This window comes from Pleurodeles waltl, chromosome 5, assembly GCF_031143425.1.
Source record: "Pleurodeles waltl isolate 20211129_DDA chromosome 5, aPleWal1.hap1.20221129, whole genome shotgun sequence".
Classification (NCBI taxonomy): Eukaryota; Metazoa; Chordata; class Amphibia; order Caudata; family Salamandridae; genus Pleurodeles; species Pleurodeles waltl.
Genome location: NC_090444.1, coordinates 1,101,116,311 through 1,101,134,920, shown reverse-complemented (window position 1 = coordinate 1,101,134,920; position 18,610 = coordinate 1,101,116,311).

The following is an 18,610-nucleotide window of genomic DNA, read 5'->3' as shown; positions in this document are numbered from 1 at the left end:
GGCAGAAAGTTCTGGAATCTGAGAGGAGCCACAAATTTCCTTCCACCCAGCGTTCCCCCACGTCTCCCGATAAAAATGATACCTCACTTGTGTGGGTAGGCCTAGCGCCCGCGACAGGATATGCCCCAAAACACAACGTGGACATATCACAGAAAACAGAGCTGTTTTTAGCAAAGTGACTACCTGTAGATTTTGGCCTCTAGCTCAGCCGCCACCTAGGGAAACCTACCAAACCTGTGCATTTCTGAAAACTAGAGACCTAGGGGAATCCAAGGAGGGGTGACTTGCGGGGCTCGGACCAGGTTCTGTTACCCAGAATCCTTTGCAAACCTCAAAATTTGGCTAAAAAAACACATGTTCCTCACATTTCTGTGGCAGAAAGTTCTGGAATCTGAGAGGAGCCACAAATTTCCTTCCACCCAGCGTTCCCCCACGTCTCCCGATAAAAAGGATACCTCACTTGTGTGGGTAGGCCTAGCGCCCGCGACAGGATATGCCCCAAAACACAACGTGGACATATCACAGAAAACAGAGCTGTTTTTAGCAAAGTGACTACCTGTAGATTTTGGCTTCTAGCTCAGCCGCCACCTAGGGAAACCTACCAAACCTGTGCATTTCTGAAAACTAGAGACCTAGGGGAATCCAAGGAGGGGTGACTTGCGGGGCTCGGACCAGGTTCTGTTACCCAGAATCCTTTGCAAATCTCAAAATTTGGCTAAAAAAACACATGTTCCTCACATTTCTGTGGCAGAAAGTTCTGGAATCTAAGAGGAGCCACAAATTTCCTTCCACCCAGCGTTCCCCCACGTCTCCCGATAAAAATGATACCTCACTTGTGTGGGTAGGCCTAGCGCCCGCGACAGGATATGCCCCAAAACACAACGTGGACATATCACAGAAAACAGAGCTGTTTTTAGCAAAGTGACTACCTTGCCTCTAGCTCAGCCTGCACCTAGGGAAACCTACCAAACCTGTGCATTTCTGAAAACTAGAGACCTAGGGGAATCCAAGGAGGGGTGACTTGTGTGGCTCGGACCAGGTTCTGTTACCCAGAATCCTTTGCAAACCTCAAAATTTGGCTAAAAAAACACATGTTCCTCACATTTCTGTGGCAGAAAGTTCTGGAATCTGAGAGGAACCACAAATTTCCTTCCACCCAGCGTTCCCCCACGTCTCCCGATAAAAATGATACCTCACTTGTGTGGGTAGGCCTAGCGCCCGCGACAGGATATGCCCCAAAACACAACGTGGACACATCACAGAAAACAGAGCTGTTTTTAGCAAAGTGACTACCTGGAGATTTTGGCCTCTAGCTCAGCCGCCACCTAGGGAAACCTACCAAACCTGTACATTTCTGAAAACTAGAGACCTAGGGGAATCCAAGGAGGGGTGACTTGTGTGGCTCGGACCAGGTTCTGTTACCCAGAATCCTTTGCAAACCTCAAAATTTGGCTAAAAAAACACATGTCCCTCACATTTCTGTGGCAGAAAGTTCTGGAATCTGAGAGGAGCTACAAATTTCCTTCCACCCAGCGTTCCACCAAGTCTCCCGATAAAAATGATACCTCACTTGCGTGGGTAGGCCTAGCGCCGGCGACAGGAAACACCCCAAAGCGCAACGTGGACACATCCTAAATTTTGGAAAAAAACAGAGGTGTTTTTTGCGAAGTGCCTACCTGTAGATTTTGGCCTCTAGCTCAGCCGGCACCTAGGGAAACCTACCACACCTGTGCATTTCTGAAAACTAGAGACCTACGGGAATCCAAGGAGGGGTGACTTGCGGGGCTCGGACCAGGTTCTGTTACCCAGAATCCTTTGCAAACCTCAAAATTTGGCTAAAAATACACATGTTACTCACATTTCTGTGGCAGAAAGTTCTGGAATCTGAGAGGAGCCACAAATTTCCTTCTACCCAGCGTTCCCCCAAGTCTCCCGATAAAAATGATACCTCACTTGCGTGGGTAGGCCTAGCGCCGGCGACAGGAAACACCCCAAAGCGCAACGTGGACACATCCTAAATTTTGGAAAAAAACAGAGGTGTTTTTTGCGAAGTGCCTACCTGTAGATTTTGGCCTCTAGCTCAGCCGGCACCTAGGGAAACCTACCAAACCTGTGCATTTCTGAAAACTAGAGACCTAGGGGAATCCAAGGAGGGGTGACTTGCGGGGCTCGGACCAGGTTCTGTTACCCAGAATCCTTTGCAAACCTCAAAATTTGGCTAAAAATCCACATGTTACTTCTGTGGCAGAAAGTTCTGGAATCTGAGAGGAGCCACAAATTTCCTTCTACCCAGCGTTCCCCCAAGTCTCCCGATAAAAATGATACCTCACTTGCGTGGGTAGGCCTAGCGCTGGCGACAGGAAACACCCCAAAGCGCAACGTGGACACATCCTAAATTTTGGAAAAAAACAGAGGTGTTTTTTGCGAAGTGCCTACCTGTAGATTTTGGCCTCTAGCTCAGCCGGCACCTAGGGAAACCTACCAAACCTGTGCATTTCTGAAAACTAGAGACCTAGGGGAATCCAAGGAGGGGTGACTTGCGGGGCTCGGACCAGGTTCTGTTACCCAGAATCCTTTGCAAACCTCAAAATTTGGCTAAAAAAACACATGTCCCTCACATTTCTGTGGCAGAAAGTTCTGGAATCTGAGAGGAGCTACAAATTTCCTTCCACCCAGCGTTCCCCCAAGTCTCCCGATAAAAATGATACCTCACTTGCGTGGGTAGGCCTAGCGCCGGCGACAGGAAACACCCCAAAGCGCAACGTGGACACATCCTAAATTTTGGAAAAAAACAGAGGTGTTTTTTGCGAAGTGCCTACCTGTAGATTTTGGCCTCTAGCTCAGCCGGCACCTAGGGAAACCTACCAAACCTGTGCATTTCTGAAAACTAGAGACCTAGGGGAATCCAAGGAGGGGTGACTTGCGGGGCTCGGACCAGGTTCTGTTACCCAGAAACCTTTGCAAACCTCAAAATTTGGCTAAAAATACACATGTTACTCACATTTCTGTGGCAGAAAGTTCTGGAATCTGAGAGGAGCCACAAATTTCCTTCTACCCAGCGTTCCCCCAAGTCTCCCGATAAAAATGATACCTCACTTGTGTGGGTAGGACTAGTGCCCACGAAAGGAAAGGGCCCAAAACACAACGTGGACACATCACATTTTTTTATAAAAAGCAGTGCCTACCTGTGGATTTTGGCCTGTAGCTCAGCCGACACCTGAGGAAACCTAGCAAACCAGTGCATTTTTGAAAACTAGAAACCCAGGGGAATCCAAGATGGGGTGACTTGCGGGGCTCTGACCAGGTTATGTTACCCAGAATCCTTTGCAAACATCAAAATTTGGCCCAAAAAACACTTTTTCCTCTCATTTCGGTGACAGAAAGTTCTGGAATCTGAGAGGAGCCACAAATTTCCTTCCACCCAGCGTTCCCCTAAGTCTCTCGATAAAAATGGTACATCACTTCTGTGGGTAGGCCTAGCGCCCACAAAAGGAAATGGCCCAAAACACAACGTGGACACAACATATTTTTTCACAGAAAACAGAGGTGTTTTTTGCAAGGTGCCTACCTGTGGTGTTTGGCCTGTAGCTCAGCCGGCCACAGGGGGGGGAGGGCAGAAATGCCCTAAAATAAATTTGCCCCCCCAACCCCCACCCTCCCCCGCCGGGAGCGACCCTTGCCTACGGGGTCGCTCCCCCTGCGTGACATTGGCACCAAAAAACAAATCCCCGGTGCCTAGTGGTTTCTGCCCCCTTGGGGGCACGTTGACCTAAACTCAGCCAATCTGCCCCCAAGGGGGGCAGAAATGGCCTAAATACAATTTGTCCCCCAGGGGAGCGACTTTTGCCTGATGGGTCGCTCCCCATCTCTAAAAAAAAAAAAAACAAAGAAAAATTCCCCTGGCGCCTAGAGGTTTCTGCCCCCCCCGGGGGCAGATCGGCCTAATAATAGGCCGATCTGCCCCCCGGGGGGGCAGAAATGGCCTAAAATAAATTTGCCCCCCCAACACCCACCCCCCCCCCGGGAGCGACCCTTGCCTACGGGGTCGCTCCCCCTGCGTGACATTGGCGCCAAAAAACAAATCCCCGGTGCCTAGTGGTTTCTGCCCCCTTGGGGGCAGGTTGACCTAAACTCAGCCAATCTGCCCCCAAGGGGGGCAGAAATGGCCTAAATACAATTTGTCCCCCAGGGGAGCGACTTTTGCCTGATGGGTCGCTCCCCATCTCTAAAAAAAAAAAACAAAGAAAAAAAAGAAAAATTCCCCTGGCGCCCAGAGGTTTCTGCCCCCCCCCCCGGGGGCAGATCGGCCTAATAATAGGCCGATCTGCCCCACGGGGGGGCAGAAATGGCCTAAAATAAATTTGCCCCCCAACACCCACCCCCCCCCGGGAGCGACCCTTGCCTACGGGGTCGCTCCCCCTGCGTGACATTGGCGCTAAAAAACAAATCCCCGGTGCCTAGTGGTTTCTGCCCCCTTGGGGGCAGATTGACCTAAAATTGGCCAATCTGCCCCCAGGGGGGCAGAAATGGTCTAAATACAATTTGCCCCCCCCCAGGGGAGCGACCCTTGCCTGATGGGTCGCTCCCCATCTCTAAAAAAAGAAACAACAAAAAAAAAAACACACAAAAAAAAAATTGCCCTGGTGCCTAGAGTGTTCTGCCCCCCCCCGGGGGGCAGTTCGGCCTAATAATAGGCCGATCTGTCCCCCGGGGGGGCAGAAATGGCCTAAAATAAATTTGCCCCCCCACCCCCCCCCCGGGAGCGACCCTTGCCTACGGGGTCGCTCCCCCTGCGTGACATTGGCGCTAAAAAACAAATCCCCGGTGCCTAGTGGTTTCTGCCCCCTTGGGGGCAGATTGACCTAAAATTGGCCAATCTGCCCCCAGGGGGGCAGAAATGGTCTAAATACAATTTGCCCCCCCAGGGGAGCGACCCTTGCCTGATGGGTCGCTCCCCATCTCTAAAAAAAGAAACAAAAAAAAAAAAAAAACACAAAAAAAAATTGCCCTGGCGCCTAGAGTGTTCTGCCCCCCCCCCGGGGGCAGTTCGGCCTAATAATAGGCCGATCTGTCCCCCGGGGGGGCAGAAATGGCCTAAAATAAATTTGCCCCCCCCAACCCCCACCCCCCCCCCGGGAGCGACCCTTGCCTACGGGGTCGCTCCCCCTGCGTGACATTGGCGCCAAAAAACAAATCCCCGGTGCCTAGTGGTTTCTGCCCCCTTGGGGGCAGATTGACCTAAAATTGGCCAATCTGCCCCCAGGGGGGCAGAAATGGTCTAAATACAATTTGCCCCCCCAGGGGAGCGACCCTTGCCTGATGGGTCGCTCCCCATCTCTAAAAAAAGAAACAACAAAAAAAAAAAACACAAAAAAAAAATTGCCCTGGCGCCTAGAGTGTTCTGCCCCCCCCCCGTGGGCAGTTCGGCCTAATAATAGGCCGATCTGTCCCCCGGGGGGGCAGAAATGGCCTAAAATAAATTTACCCCCCCAACCTCCACCCCCCCCCGGAGCGACCCTTGCCTACGGGGTCACTCCCCCTGCGTGACATTGGCGCCAAAAAACAAATCCCCGGTGCCTAGTGGTTTCTGCCCCCTTGGGGGCAGATTGACCTAAAATTGGCCAATCTGCCCCCAGGGGGGCAGAAATGGTCTAAATACAATTTGCCCCCCCAGGGGAGCGACCCTTGCCTGATGGGTCGCTCCCCATCTCTAAAAAAAGAAACAACAAAAAAAAAAAACACAAAAAAAAAATTGCCCTGGTGCCTAGAGTGTTCTGCCCCCCCCCGGGGGCAGTTCGGCCTAATAATAGGCCGATCTGTCCCCCGGGGGGGCAGAAATGGCCTAAAATAAATTTGCCCCCCCAACCTCCACCCCCCCCCGGGAGCGACCCTTGCCTACGGGGTCGCTCCCCCTGCGTGACATTGGCGCCAAAAAACAAATCCCCGGTGCCTAGTGGTTTCTGCCCCCTAGGGGGCAGATTGACCTAAAATTGGCCAATCTGCCCCCAGGGGGGCAGAAATGGTCTAAATACAATTTGCCCCCCCAGGGGAGCGACCCTTGCCTGATGGGTCGCTCCCCATCTCTAAAAAAAGAAACAACAAAAAAAAAAAACACAAAAAAAAAATTGCCCTGGTGCCTAGAGTGTTCAGCCCCCCCCGGGGGGCAGTTCGGCCTAATAATAGGCCGATCTGTCCCCCGGGGGGGCAGAAATGGCCTAAAATAAATTTGCCCCCCCAACCACCCCCCCCCCCCGGGAGCGACCCTTCCCTACGGGGTCGCTCCCCCTGCGTGACATTGGCGCTAAAAAACAAATCCCCGGTGCCTAGTGGTTTCTGCCCCCTTGGGGGCAGATTGACCTAAAATTGGCCAATCTGCCCCCAGGGGGGCAGAAATGGTCTAAATACAATTTGCCCCCCCAGGGGAGCGACCCTTGCCTGATGGGTCGCTCCCCATCTCTAAAAAAAGAAACAACAACAAAAAAAAACACAAAAAAAAAATTGCCCTGGCGCCTAGAGTGTTCTGCCCCCCCCCCCCGGGGGCAGTTCGGCCTAATAATAGGCCGATCTGTCCCCCGGGGGGGCAGAAATGGCCTAAAATAAATTTGCCCCCCCAACCCCCACCCCCCCACCCGGGAGCGACCCTTGCCTACGGGGTCGCTCCCCCTGCGTGACATTGGCGCCAAAAAACAAATCCCCGGTGCCTAGTGGTTTCTGCCCCCTTGGGGGCAGATTGACCTAAAATTGGCCAATCTGCCCCCAGGGGGGCAGAAATGGTCTAAATACAATTTGCCCCCCCAGGGGAGCGACCCTTGCCTGATGGGTCGCTCCCCATCTCTAAAAAAAGAAACAAAAAAAAAAAAAAACACAAAAAAAAAATTGCCCTGGCGCCTAGAGTGTTCTGCCCCCCCCCCGGGGGCAGTTCGGCCTAATAATAGGCCGATCTGTCCCCCGGGGGGGCAGAAATGGCCTAAAATAAATTTGCCCCCCCAACCTCCACCCCCCCCCGGGAGCGACCCTTGCCTACGGGGTCGCTCCCCCTGCGTGACATTGGCGCCAAAAAACAAATCCCCGGTGCCTAGTGGTTTCTGCCCCCTAGGGGGCAGATTGACCTAAAATTGGCCAATCTGCCCCCAGGGGGGCAGAAATGGTCTAAATACAATTTGCCCCCCCAGGGGAGCGACCCTTGCCTGATGGGTCGCTCCCCATCTCTAAAAAAAGAAACAACAAAAAAAAAAAACACAAAAAAAATTGCCCTGGCGCCTAGAGTGTTCTGCCCCCCCCCGGGGGCAGTTCGGCCTAATAATAATAATAGGCCGATCTGTCCCCCGGGGGGGCAGAAATGGGCTAAAATAAATTTGACCCCCCAACCCCCCCCCCCCCCCCGGGAGCGACCCTTGCCTACGGGGCCGCTCCCCCTGCGTGACATTGGCGCCAAAAAACAAATCCCCGGTGCCTAGTGGTTTCTGCCCCCTAGGGGGCAGATTGACCTAAAATTGGCCAATCTGCCCCCAGGGGGGCAGAAATGGTCTAAATACAATTTGCCCCCCCAGGGGAGCGACCCTTGCCTGATGGGTCGCTCCCCATCTCTAAAAAAAGAAACAACAAAAAAAAAAAACACAAAAAAAAAATTGCCCTGGCGCCTAGAGTGTTCTGCCCCCCCCCCCGGGGGCAGTTCGGCCTAAAAATAGGCCGATCTGTCCCCCGGGGGGGCAGAAATGGCCTAAAATAAATTTGCCCCCCCAACCCCCACCCCCCCCCCGGGAGCGACCCTTGCCTACGGGGTCGCTCCCCCTGCGTGACATTGGCGCCAAAAAACAAATCCCCGGTGCCTAGTGGTTTCTGCCCCCTAGGGGGCAGATTGACCTAAAATTGGCCAATCTGCCCCCAGGGGGGCAGAAATGGTCTAAATACAATTTGCCCCCCCAAGGGAGCGACCCTTGCCTGATGGGTCGCTCCCCATCTCTAAAAAAAGAAACAACAAAAAAAAAAAACACAAAAAAAAAATTGCCCTGGCGCCTAGAGTGTTCTGCCCCCCCCCCCCGGGGGCAGTTCGGCCTAAAAATAGGCCGATCTGTCCCCCGGGGGGGCAGAAATGGCCTAAAATAAATTTGCCCCCCCAACCCCCACCCCCCCCCGGGAGCGACCCTTGCCTACGGGGTCGCTCCCCCTGCGTGACATTGGCGCCAAAAAACAAATCCCCGGTGCCTTGTGGTTTCTGCCCCCTTGGGGGCAGATTGACCTAAAATTGGCCAATCTGCCCCCAGGGGGGCAGAAATGGTCTAAATACAATTTGCCCCCCCAGGGGAGCGACCCTTGCCTGATGGGTCGCTCCCCATCTCTAAAAAAAGAAACAACAAAAAAAAAAAACACAAAAAAAAAATTGCCCTGGCGCCTAGAGTGTTCTGCCCCCCCCCGGGGGCAGTTCGGCCTAATAATAGGCCGATCTGTCCCCCGGGGGGGCAGAAATGGCCTAAAATAAATTTGCCCCCCCACCCCCCCCCCCGGGAGCGACCCTTGCCTACGGGGTCGCTCCCCCTGCGTGACATTGGCGCCAAAAAACAAATCCCCGGTGCCTAGTGGTTTCTGCCCCCTTGGGGGCAGATTGACCTAAAATCGGCCAATCTGCCCCCAGGGGGGCAGAAATGGTCTAAATACAATTTGCCCCCCAGGGGAGCGACCCTTGCCTGATGGGTCGCTCCCCATCTCTAAAAAAAAAAAAAGAACAAAAAAAAAAAACACACAAAAAAAATTTGCCCTGGCGCCTAGAGGTTTCTTCCCCCCCTGGGGGCAGATCGGCCTAATAATAGGCCGATCTGCCCCCAGGGGGGGCAGAAAAGGCCTTCCCAAAAAATTGCCCCCCCTGGGAGCGACCCTTACCAAAGGGGTCGCTTTGTTGCGTGACATTCGCGCGCAAAAACAAACTCCCTGGTGTCTAATGGTTTCTGCCCCCCTTGGGGGCAGATTGGCCTTATCAAAATAGGCCAATCTGCCCCCAAGGGGGGCAGAAATGGCCTAAATATATATTGCCCCGTAGGGGAGCGACCCTTGCCTAAGGGATCGCTCCCCACCTAAAAAAAAATAATTCATCACAAAAATAAAAATAAAATTGTCCCTGGTGCCTAGAGGTTTCTGCCCCCCCTGGGGGCAGATCGGCCTAATAATAGGCCAATCTGCCCCCAGGGGGGGCAGAAAAGGCCTTCCTAAAAAAATGCCCCCCTGGGAGCGACCCTTGCCCAAGGGGTCGCTCCCTTTTGCCAATTTCAAGAAGAAAAAAAAATCCCTGGTGTCTAGTGGGGTTTCAAAAGCCGGATTGCAAGCAATCCGGCTTTTGAAACCTGTGAGAGACTTCAAAGGGAAGGAAATACATTTCCTTCCCTTTGAAGCCTCTCGGGGCCTCCCCCATGGGATTGAAAAAGAAATGCAAAAGCATTTCTTTTTCAATCGCGCTGGAAGCTCTGCTTCCAGCGCGATGGGGGAGACCCTGTGACTAATCAGCGCGCGCGCGCTGACGTCACAGGGGGGGTTGGGGGGGGTCGGGGTGGGAGGGGAAGGGCTTCCCCTTCCATCCCTGACTTGGGGGGGTGGGGGGGAACCCCACAGAGGGAGCGAGAGCGCTCCCTCTGGGCTGTGTGCCGAGGACGTAGTGGTTACGTCCTCGGCACAGCAGCACTGTGCCGCAGGACGTAACCACTACGTCCGCGGCACAGAAGGGGTTAAGGAAGCTAACCACCTCTCCACACTCAGTCCTTATGTCTTCTGTGTGGGAGCAATCTACATCTCACCACAGGGCAGCTATTCAGGATTCAGGTGACACTGGACACTAGCAGAAAGCCCCTGTTTGATTATGCAGAGAAATAACAACTTTCTAAAAGTGTCAATTTTAAAACAATATAAAATCCGACTTGACCATTGGGTTTGGTTTTAAATTACTATTAAATAAGTACTTTAATAATTATTCTAGCTGCTCCTAAACTGAAATTAAGCATTACAAGTTGTTATAATGTAACTCTTTGTTTTTTCCTATGGGAGAGCCATCCTTGGTATATTGGAAAATGTATTTGGCTTGTTTTTACTGCAAAGACATTTATACCATTAAATATACACATCCTACTTTTCTCCTGTGGGTATGTAGGGTCTAACTTAGAGGGGACTTATATGTATGAAAAAGGAATGTTTAGGTCTGGCAAAAGGTTCATTTTGCCAGGTCAAAATGGCAGTTTAAAACTGCATACCAAGGCTGCAGACGCAGATCTGGACACGTTATACTGCTATGTTAATGGGGGGCATAATGAGAGCTGTAGTCCACTATTAGCATTTAATCTGAAGGGCCTGGGTACATGAAGTGGTAGAGGCATATAAGTAAATGAAAAGACCCAATTAGGAATATGTCAAATTTATCATTTTTAAAGGGCATGCACAAGCGCTCTATCAATGGTTAGCAGGAGTCAAGTGTGCAGAGTCCTATAGTCAACAAAATCAGTTTCAGTAAAAGGAGGCAAAAGTTTGGGGAAATGCCAGTCCAAAGATGGTCATTTCCAACAGGGAGCAAAGGTTTCCTGGAAATCACTCTGATGAAGTTTGAAAAACGTAAAGGCATGTATGTGGTGGGCGAAATGTATAAGGATCAGAAATCTGTAGGGATGGCTTTAGTAAAACTGGATCATAGCTTTATCAACATAAGATTGAGTGCCACATGTATGAAGCTTTTTTCCAGTCGCAAACAGGCCAATTCACAGAATTGGCACATTTGTGACCGAAAAAGCAATTTGGGATGTAGAAAGCCCAAACTGCGATTCTGCAACTTGTAACTGAATCGCAATTTCGGTTTGCGGTTCGGTGTCAGGAAGGGGCATGTTGAAACCGTCCCTTCTTAATACTGAATCTGAAAGGTATGTACAATTGTTTTGCTACCAAAATGCTGTTGCAAAGCATTTGCAATTGACCGCCAATGAAAATTTGGTGGTATCCCATTCGGAACGGGGAAGGACAGCATTTTTTATAAAGTCTTTTCTGCCCCCCCTTGAGGGCAGATTGGCCTATTTTATTTAGGCTTATCTGCCCCCAAGGGGGGCAGAAACCACTAGACACCAGGGTTCTTTTTTTTATTTATTTTTTACAGATGGGGAGCGTCCCATTAGGCAACCATCGTTCCGCTGGAGGGCAATTTTATTTTAGGCCATATCTGCCCACCTTGGGGGCAGATTGGCCAATATTTATTAGGCCAATCTGCCCCTAAGGGGGCAGAGACCACTAGATACCAGGAATTGTTTTTTTGGCTTCAATTTCACGGAAGGGGAGCGACCCCTTAGGCAAGAGTCATTCCCATGGGGTGATTTTATTTTAGGCCATTTCTGCCTCCCTTAGGGGCAGATCGGGCTACTTTTATTAGGCTAATATGCCCCCAAGGGAGGCAGAAACCACTAGACACCAGGGATTTTTTTTTCTTTATTATTTCACGTAAGGGGAGCGGCCCCTTGGGCAAGGGGCATTCCCCTTGGGGGCAAATTATTTTAGGCCATTTCTGCCCCCTTTGAGAGCAGATTGGCCTATTTGTATGAGGCCCATCTGCCCCCTGAGGGCAAAATCCACTTAGGCACCAGGGATTGGTTTGTGTGTGTGTGTTTTGTTTGGGGGGGAAGCCCCTTCGGCAAGGGTCGCTCACCATGGAGACACATTACAGTTAGCCATTTCTGGGGCCTGTTTTTGTGAGGCCCATCTGCCCCCAAGGGGGGCAGAAAGGCCAATAGACACCAGGGAAGATTTTTGTTAAAAAAAGATGGGGTTATGGCCATACCCCCACCCCCAAATACATGGGGACAAAGTTGTTCTGCCCACCAGTGGGCAGATGGGGCAACTACGACTGATCCACTCCACGGGAGGACAGAAAGCCTACTAGATGCCAGGGTATTAAAACAAAAAAAAATAGTGGGTTGGTGGCTACCAACCAGAAGGAGCATGGTTATGCCCCCACCCTAAGTGAAGGGGGCAACAATCTTTCAGCTCTCCCCCCTGCACACTAAAAGATCTTACCCCAACAGCAAGCAAGAGGACATTTGATTATTTTGGGTTTTGATTTTACATCTAGGTCATGAGAGCTTGGCTAACTCTCAAAATCGTCCCACTTGGAATGGCGAGGGCTGCACTTTTTGGACTTTGGGACATTGCTATCTAGAAAAATCTACAAGACCTAAACACATCTGAAAACTAAACATCTGAGTGAGTGCAGGATGGTGTGCTTCACATGCACCTCACACCATTTTCCTATCTACAATGTCCTGCAAACCTCCAACTTTGCTTGAAATCACACATTGTCTCCACATTTTTGTGATGGAACTTTCTGGAACATGCAGGAATCCACAAAATTCCTACCACCCAGCATTGTTGCATCCATATCGATTAAAAGTCTGCCCCACTTGTCAGTCTAAAAACGTTTTTTTTTCAAACTCCCCTTTCAGACCTGTTTTGGTTCCCCCTCAATTTCGACATGTTTTTGGCTGTTCCCTGTCACAGGCACTTTACCCACCTACACAAGTGAGGTATCATTTTTATCTGGAGACTGAGGGCAACGTTGGGTGGTAGGAAATTTGTGCTGGTGCAGTGATCCCACTTAGAAATGTGGGAAAATGTGATTTTGTAGACACATTTGAGGTTTGCTGAGGATTCTGGGTAAGAAAACACAGGGGGATCCACACAAGTGAAAGCTCCCTGGACTCCCTCAGGTGTCTAGTTTTCAGAAATGTCTGGGTTTGGTAGGTTTCCCTAGATGGCTGCTGAGTCCAGGACCAAAACTGCAGGTGCCCCCGCAAAAACAGGCAGTTTTGTAATTGATAATGGGATGTGTCCATGTAGTGTTTTGTGGCATTTCCTGTCGCGGGCACTAGGCCTACCACCCACAAGTGAGGTAACATTTTTATCGGGAGACTTGGGGGAATGCTGGGTGGAAGGAAATTTGTGGCTCCTTTCAGATTCCAGAACTTTCCATCACCGAAATCTGAGGAAAAGGTGATTTTTTGGGGCCAAATTTTGAGGTTTGCAAAGGATTCTGGGTAACAGAACCTGGTGAGGGCACCACAAGTTACCCCCATCCTGGGTTCCCCTAGGTGTCTAGTTTTAAAAAATGCACAGGTTTGGTAGGTTTTCATAGGTGCCGGCTGAGCTAGAGCCCAAATTCCACAGCTAGGCACTTTCCCAAAAACACATCGGTTTTCAATGTAAAAATGTGATGTGTCCATGTTACGTTTTTGGGCATTTCCTGTCGCGGGCACTAGGCCTACCAACACAAGTGAGGTACCAATTTTATCGGGAGACTTGGGGAAATGCTGGGTGGAAGGAAGTTTGTGGCTCTTCTCAGATTCCAGATCTTTGCAGCACGGAAATGGGAGGGAAAAGTGTTTTTTAGACACATTTTGAGGTTTTCAAAGGATTCTGGGTGCTAGAACCTGATGAGAACCCCACAAGTCACCCCAATCTGAACTCCCCTAGGTGTCTAGTTTTCAAAAGTGTCTAGGTTCGCTAGGTTTCCCTAGGTGCAGGCTGAGCTAGAAGCCAAAATCCACAACTAGGCACTTTGCAAAAAACAGGTCCTTTTTCTTTGGGAAAATGTGATGTGTCCACGTTGTGTTTTGGGACGTTTCCTGTCGCAGGCACTAGGCCTACCCACACAAGTGAGGTATAATTGTTATCGAGAGACTTGGGGAAATGCTGGGTAGAACTAAGTTTGTGGCTCACCTCAGATTCCAGAACTATGCAGCACCGAAATGTGAGGAAAAAGTGTTTTTTTGCCAAATTGTGAGGTTTACAAAGTATTCTGGGTAACAGAACCTGGTGAGAGCACCACAAGTTAACCCATCCTGGGTTTCCCTAGGTGTCTAGTTTTCAGAAATGCTCAGGTGTGCTAGGTTTCCCTAGGTGCCGGCTGTACTAGAAGCCAAAATCCACAGTTAGTCACTTTCCAAACAACACATCAGATTTCAATGTAAAAATGTTATGTGTCCATGTTGTTTTTTGGGGAGCATTTCCTGTTGCGGGCACTAGGCCCACCCACACATGTGAGTTACCATTTTTATTAGGAGACTTGGGGGAAAAAAGAATAGAAGAACAAGTGTTATTGCCCCTTGCCATTCTCTACATTTTTTCCTTCCAAATGTAAGGCAGTTTTTAAGAAAGAAGTGTATTTGAGAAATACCCTGTAATTCACATGCTAGTATGGGGACCCCCAAATTCAGAGATGTGCAAATAACCACTACTCCTAATAGCCACAAAAAGGCTTGGCACAGGAGGGGGAAAAGGCTGGCAGTGAAGGGATTAAAAATGTCCTGCTGACCCCAGCAGGCCACATCCTTGTGATTTTTGCGACACCCAATGGGTCGCATATTGTGACCTACCTCATTAATATTCATGAGGTAGGTCTAGTTGTGACCCATTGGGGATCGCAAAGGAAATTCAATGGAGTTTTGTACATTTGGAATCGCAATTTTCTAAGTGCAATTTGCATGGAATCGTAATTAGGGAATCGTAATCTCTAACATACATACATGTGGTCCCTAATGCCTATCTTGAATACATTCAAAGGTGGCAGAAATTGATTCTTTCTTGAAATTTACTTCTTATAGTATCGTTGTGGAGAGCTAAATCTAAAGAAGGAGTGCCAACATTTTTTCTCTATGCTTCTGCAATAGATTTGGTGATGCCTTCAGATAGGGTGAAATAAGAGTAACACGCATTTTTAAGACTGTAGTATGGAGGGCCTCATGTACAAATGTGTTTTAAGTGTTGCAAGTCCAAAGATTCTGTAAATCTGAGGGTTTACAGCTACTAAACACTTTTAATAATGTACTCAACTCATTTAACAATTAAGAAAAAAAAAAAAATCTGAACCATTAACTGAGTTTAGGAAACATTAAGAATCCATTGATATGTATTAATGTTTTGAGATCGAAATCTGGTAGCAAAACATTAATATTTTATTACTATCCCAAAGGAGGTAGTAATCCATTCTCAAAGGAAAAAGGATCCCAAAGGGACCTCTTCCCATTTGTGAATGAGGACAAAAACATACTTAGGAGCAGGAAGTGCTGCCTGCTCCAAAAAACAGTTTGCAAAAGTTTCTATTTTCTTTTTTAAACACACCCTGTGCTTCTTTTAGGAAACTGAGCAGCATTTTTAAAAAGGATTGCTTTATTTAAAAGCAATCACAGATATAGTGGTCTGATGACCACAGCAGGTCACTATGTCTTTGACTGTAGCTAATGTTAATGAGTTGCAATTTGCAATCCACCCCATGAATAATATTGAGGTAGGTCGAATTCCAACCCACTATGTTTCAGTATTTTGTGAACTCACCTACTTGTACAAAGGTCAGTTTGCAAAATACAAATGCATTCAGTAAAGGTCGGTGCACATATTGCGGCCACTTTTACTGAATCCATGCTTTGTACTTTAGACCCTGAAAGTATTAACATGTATCTATATCTGTAGTTTTTGTATAGTGAATAGTGCTAACTTAGCTAACCTGGCCAAAAGGCAGCAGAGAGCTGTTAAGAGGTTAGAACAACAGTACAGTCAACTAGTGATAGGAGCTTTAGATTCTGGGAGGGGACATAATTTTCTTGCGTCACATGTGTTGGGGATCAGACCCTCGAAAACAACTCCCTCACAGAATCTTCTCTTTGAAATAGATAAGAAAGAAATTAGATATTTTGTCTTACATGGGTACCAAGAAAAACTACAATCAAGGGCATTGACAGGAATCTGAAAGCGAATGAGTTGTGAAGAAAAGTTCTGCTATATGTGTCATTTTTTCACCAAATCCTTTACCCATGTAAAGTGATGCGGGTAAATTTTTCAGAGTGTGAGATGCTGCCATCAAAGTTGCAACACTGAAATCATGAGGATGGTGAAAAATCATAAAGTCATACAAAGAACAAATACATCAAAGGAGACATGCCCACCTAGCAGGCGAGTGTGGTATGTAGCATCTTAAGCACACTGTTGTAAATATTTTACTGAAGCATGGTGTGGGAGAGCCCTGTCATTTACAGACAACACATTGTCCATTGAAATGGCAACAATATTCGCACAGACAAGCAGTTTTACCAATAAAATTATGTAGAACGCAAATGATAGTGTGTGGAAATTGGTCTCCAGCAAATAGTCATCATTTGAACATCACCAAGTAAATTGCCTTCATTTATTTTGATCATATTTAAATGTTTATTTCAATCACATTTCAGAATTACAAAAATATGCGTCCATGGTGATCTATCTGTTGAGATATTTTGAAATATTTATTCATTTACAATAGTTTAAATATTATTGTGTTAGGAAAAAAATGACGAACTACGGTCTTTGCTTTCACACTCCCTGACAAGTTAGTCAGATAGTTCAATTTACAAAATCCTCTAACTTTGCACCAGAGAAAAAAATGTAATTACCAATCCTCGCGTTAAAGAATAAGCAACAATTTGCCAGAAGGTTTAGCCTGACATCTGACCCTGTTTTTTGAACACAGAGCAAATATGACCAGATGCACCCCAACTTCCCATCTACTGCGTTTGCCCTGTGATGCACAAACTTAGATACACCTCATTACAGCCCTTGTTTTTAAACGCAGTACTAGGAATGTTAATGTTAACGGCTAACACGTTATGTTATTATAAACTGCGTAAGTATATTTTAGTTTCTTTTTAATTTGTAATGAATTCGTTGTTGTACTGCCAATTTGGAAATCCGTGAAGTAAGTTGATCAAATAATTAATAAACTTGAAATAATTTTGATAAAGTGAATTTTAATGATGGCAACTATTTCAAATTCCTGGACCGTTAGGGCTCGCACCCTGATCATGTTTCCACCAGACCTAGGTTAAAACTATTTGTTGCACGTGACTCTATACACATTAAGAGCCTTTTTGCTTGAGATAAAATGTCCGCGTTGTCAACATAATTTTCCCAGCCGACAACATATAATTAAATTGCCCGTCTCGGACACCATGTCTGGATGCTCTGCGTGCTGCACTTGCTGAACTCTTCAACACAATCAGTTTCGACAGGAAGTTCCTGATAAAAACAGGTTTCCCGTAGTCTCCACGTGCCTGCCAGCAAAATAAAGAGTGACTCATCAAAGTTTTATGCGACATTCTCTGCAGAGACTGCTGGCTTCGGTTCACCCCTAAGTCAGACGGTTATATTGAGCTCCCACAGAAAGCCTGACCGGACTAGAACCAATTTAAAGATATTCAGCTCTACCTGTGCGAAGAGGAAGAGTAATTAAATGTTTCATCTCTAGTGAGTGAAATGCTATTTTAGTAAGAATTAAAAAAGGTTAATTTCGTTTGTCCTTTCTAACAGTATTGATCATGGAAAATCATCAAAATTAGTGATCAATTACCTTGTTTATTTACAAGTTTACAGCCCCAGCCTTTGGTATCCCAAAATAGTGCAAAGCCAACAAACCATGTATATAAAATAATTAAAATGACATTTCCGTGCTTGGTGGGTGTGTTGCAAAATGCGGTTAGAACTATTTGAGTGACTGTTGTTTTGTCCATATGCGATAAAAGCTCAAGTGTACAAGGAGCATGAATCGAAAGCACTGGCTAGCTTGGCACTGGGTGGAGAAAGTCTTTAGTTTTATACCGAAGGTCAATTTCGGTGACACACTTTATGGTAATGTATCTGTTGAAAGTGGTTTTTCTATGGCCCATGATTTTCCTGCACTGATGGCGGTCTATGTATCATTCTAATAATGTGTAAATGTGTTCATACAATGATTGAGAAAGTTCATAGTTGGATCCCAGGTGATAGCATAACTGATTAATATCCCCCTTCATTGTTTTCATAACATGAAGGTTTTCTCCACAGCTAAGCCTATCTGAGCACCTCCATTTGTGTCATTTTGGGGGTTTATACTTGCTGCTCGCAACGTCCATGCTTTGCGGATTAATGTGGCCAACATGGATGTTATCATCATATGCATATGTCCCAGGAGGACATCTGTCATTTTTGTGGATCATGTAATGCCTTTGTCTGCAATAACCACCTTTCCAAGGAGTTTTATGATTCGGGCACATTTGATGAAAGTTTGATAATTATTTAGTGACTTCCATCTTGCAAATAAAATCACGCTGTTTGAGTGCTGCATCTTTTTCGGACTCCTACTAAGCATAGCTGGCGCTTCTTCCACTCAAAGAGTTGGTTGTCTGCTGGAGAACTTTAATATGTGTGTCCAGAGATCTTCATCAAAAGAAACTACCTCCTTGCACAGGACTACTTTTACAGTCCTTATGTCCGCTCTCACCTATGCGTCACTCTTATTTTTTTATTATGGCAGTAAACTTCACCCAACAGGGCTGTCAACATCATCTTTGTTTACTCTGCAAATTGACTAATTCTCATCTCAGTTTGAAGGTGCTTTTCCTTTAGAAATAGTTTCAACTAAGAGGTTGAGGTGTCTAGTACCTCTCCTATTGGTGCATTCTACAAGACCCTCCCCTAACCTCTCAGCTACAGAAGTATATCCCAAGACTGTTAAAAGCTAGAAAGCTCATCTCCTGCATCTTGCGTTCAGGTACTTGCATCATTTTATCTGGTTTCTCACAGCTCCAGATATTTG